A 4,128-nucleotide genomic window follows, 5' to 3' on the forward strand; every position below is an offset into this window, starting at 1 on the left:
TTTAATCTGCCAAGGGCCAGATGCATATTCTATGAATGTGGGTCTTAGTGCACTTTCAATGAATGTGACTTTCAAGGGCTGAGAAGTTTACTGTTACTCATGCTAAGCCTGCTTTCATTGTGAAGCAATATTGTTTTGTTTAGCAAATGGCTATCATTGTTTGTGCTATAAGATTTGAAATACAATTAAATCCAAATATCTGTAATCATTGTAGAAGTAAAGAAGAAAATAGTATGTACACTCAGGTTTGAACAGTGTTTATGGTAACTGAGGATAATAGCCAAGTAATGCGTCACTGGAATGGCTGTGGGGGCTGATCCATTACCCTGCCTAGGATCCCTTTTCACCATAATCCAGCTCTGGATACGATTTTCTGACCAACTCCTTTGCATCAGAAACTTAGAAATGGCTGTGACTGTGAAAACATTGTCAGCAGAGGCATTCAGGTTATTTAGGTGCATAGTAAAGGAAAAAAGCAATAACTATCACTTAGAACAATACAGGAACATTAATACAGCAGAAAAGGACGGTCCTAATGGAGAGATGAAAAGTCAGCAAGCAAAGGAGAGTAGTAGTGCTGAAATTGAATTCATTCTCAAGTCTTGGTAAATACCTTTGCGAGGTGGACCCTGTTTCTCACAAAAATCACACCAAGGCAACACTGATATATAGACTGTATTTATATAACATATATCATGGACGGAAGTAAGTCAAAAACAAAAAAAGATAGCTGGGTGCACAAGGCGCAGGATAAAAAAGTGCCCAATCCTGGTAGGCGCATTGGTGCCAGGACTGGAAAAATGACAGTGTAGAATCCTCAAAATACGGAAACATTCCTACAATGGAGCCAGACCAGGTCCAGGGGAAGAATGGCCCTCCTGTTGTAGAAGGAAGTAGTAGTCCACAAAAATCACAAAAATTGATTGGTCAAAGAAGAGTCTTAAAGACGATAGAGTTGACTATTGAGGATAAGAAAAAAATTATGTATTGTTACTATTATGTAAAAATCCCAGAATTTCCAGACACAAGATATACACAACAATTAAGAGAGAAATTAGAGGAAAGAAAAATACTTCCACAGGAAAAACTGTCAGAAGCTTCAAATAAAAAATTATGTTCATTAATACAACAGATTTTTGAAAAACAGTATATAACTCAAGAAACTTTGATCTGTTTGGAAAAAGAAGCATCTGAGGAAGTACAAAAATATAAAAAACAAAACCTAGAGATATTTGAAAAATATAAAAAAGAAATATGGACACGGGAAAGAAAGAAAGATTTGACATGGTGGAATACTGATGCAAAGGAGAAAGCCAAGTTAACTAATATAGAGAAGGCAATCTCAAAGATATTCCAAGAGAAATACAGACAAAAGCATCCAGATATGGAAAATTTCACAATAAAAACATTTATATCACAAAGATGTAATGTGGAAAAGAAGATTAGTAAAGCAGAAGTTAAAGAAATAGAAGTTGAAGTTATGGAGTGCCTGTGAAGTGAAGGAATTAATGTAGAAGGTCAAACACAGACTATATCACAGCATGATGGAGTGAGTCCCCAGACTAAGGAAAAGCAAGAAGATCAGGAGACATGTGAAGAAGAAATATGGACAAGAGATTTAATATGGTGTAATATTTATGCAAAGGAGAAAACAAAAATAACCAATACAAAAAGAGCATTACCAAAGATATTTGAAGAGAAATACAGGCAAAGGAATCTGGATATGGAAAACTTTACAATACAAAAAAGTAAGAAGACTAAGAAGAAAAGTAGAAAAAGAGATTAGTAATGGAGAAGTCAAAGAAATAGAAACTGAGGTTATGGAGCAGCTGCAAAGAGAAGGATTTAGTGTAGAAAATCAAAATGCAGAAAGCACCACAACAGGATAGAACAATGGATATCCACATTAATGGGAAACCAGTGGAACAGGAAGCAATTGGTCAGGTGTCATATCAAGATATTTTGGAGCCTTCCACAGGAAACCAGTATAAACATTCACTTGAAGCTAGACAGCAAGGAAAGGAACAGGAAACTGTAGAAACTCTGATGCAGTCAATGTTGAGGAGTGATAGGCCAGTGAGTTCCCATATGACAGAGCAACAGATGATACAGGATGAAATTGAAGAGAATGTGCCACAGGAAGATGCTATAGAACTTTCTATAGAATGCTCACAGGAAATGGAAAACAAGGGATGTGCCCTCAGTTTGGAAGAAAATGCGCTAAGAGAAGAGTTGCTTTATTTAATGGACATGGATAAATATATTAAGATCAATGAGAGAAACAGACTGCAGAAGGTCAATAAAACCCAAAAAGTCAGAAGTCAGATAAAACAAATGAATGCAGTAATTAGGACTGTCTATAGAGATCCATGTGATATAACAGAAGTAAACAGGATATATTACTGTGCTGCTAAATTACTAACTGATAAAGTTCTACCACAAGATCACAGGGTAGTGAGGGAAAGGAAGGGGAGAAATCGAATACCATCATGGAAGTATCAAACAAAGAAAACTATAAAGCAATTAAGACAAGTGTCACTGTTAGAAGATTATAGAAGTCGGAATAGATCAACAAAAATACTAAGAAAGATAGATGTGATTAAAGCAATGCACAGTATTAGAACAGACCAGGATCCATCATGCACTATTGCAAATAACAAACTAAAAATTTCAGCACAGGTGGAAAAACGTAAGATACACACACATAAATATAAGAGAAAAGTACAAAATAAGCAATTTATTGATGACCCAAAAAAGCTTTATAGAGATTTGGGAAATACGGTAAAAGGAATTGAATGGCCACCAAAAAAAGAGGAAGTAGATACATTTTGGAGAAGTATCTATGAAGATCCTGTGGAACATAACAAAGATGCTAAATGAATAGAAGAAGTTAAAGAAAGAATAAGAAGTTTAAAGGTACAGGATATGAAATGGGATGAAATAACAAACAGAGAGATTGAAACAAAGTTAAGAAAAGCCACTAACTGGAAAACTCCAGGCCCAGATGCAGCACCTAACGTTTGGTTAAAAGTATTAACATCTTTGTATGAGGATTTAGCCATGAGTTAGAACTATTTATATGTGCACAATGAACAGACACCACACTGGCTAACAACAGGCAAAACAATGCTCTTACTTAAGAGTGAACCTGCAAGCTACGCTAAAAATTATAAACCAATAACTTGCTTTCCGACAACGTATAAACTATACATGGGAATTGACGTCGACAGAGTATATAGTCATTTAGAAGAAAACTCAATTATGGCAGTAGAACAAAAGGGCAATAAAAGAAAGTCATATGGAACAAAGGATCATTTGTTGTTAAATAAGGTTATAGTGGAGAAATGTAAAAAGGGTAAGAATCTAAGTATGGCATGGATTGACTACAAAAAAGCATTTGATAGTTTCCCACATTCATGGATAAAAGAGTGCTTAAAAATGTATAAGATACACCCTATACTGATTGACTACATTACAGTAACCATGAAACAATGGCAGACTACTTTGCAATTAAGCCATGATAAAGGACAGATTATTATCCCAGGGATAAAAATTCAAAGGGGGATATTCCAGGGTGACTCACTGTCACCATTGCTATTCTGCATTGCCATTAATCCATTAAGCTGTTTACTTAACAGTTTAGACCATGGCTACAATTTGGCTCTCAGAAAGCAACAAAGTCTAACGACGCCTCATCTTCTCTTTGTCTATGATTTAAAACTGTATAGCTCATCAGATGAAAAACTGAAAGCACAGCTGCAGGTTGTCAAAACTTTTTCAGGTGATAATAGAATGTCATTTGGTCTTGACAAATGTGCAAAAGCAACCTTTAACAAAGGAAAACTGCAGCACCAGGAAAACATCAGTTTGGGACAAGAATGTGATATAAAAGAACTTGAGCAAGAGGGAGTGTATAAATACTTGGGAATTGATGAAGCATCAGCAATAAAACATGAACAAATGCGAATAAAACTCAGTAAGGAATACTTTAGAAGACTTAAACTAATCCTGAGAACAGCATTGACATCTTGGAACAAGATCCAAGCTATAAATCAATTTGCTCTTCCTATCCTAATGTACAGTTTTGGAGTGACTGACTTGCCCAAAAATTAAAACAAGAAGGATGCT

Source organism: Protopterus annectens, chromosome 2.part2 (assembly GCF_019279795.1).
Source record: "Protopterus annectens isolate FY-2018-M chromosome 2.part2, PAN1.0, whole genome shotgun sequence".
Taxonomy (NCBI): Eukaryota; Metazoa; Chordata; order Ceratodontiformes; family Protopteridae; genus Protopterus; species Protopterus annectens.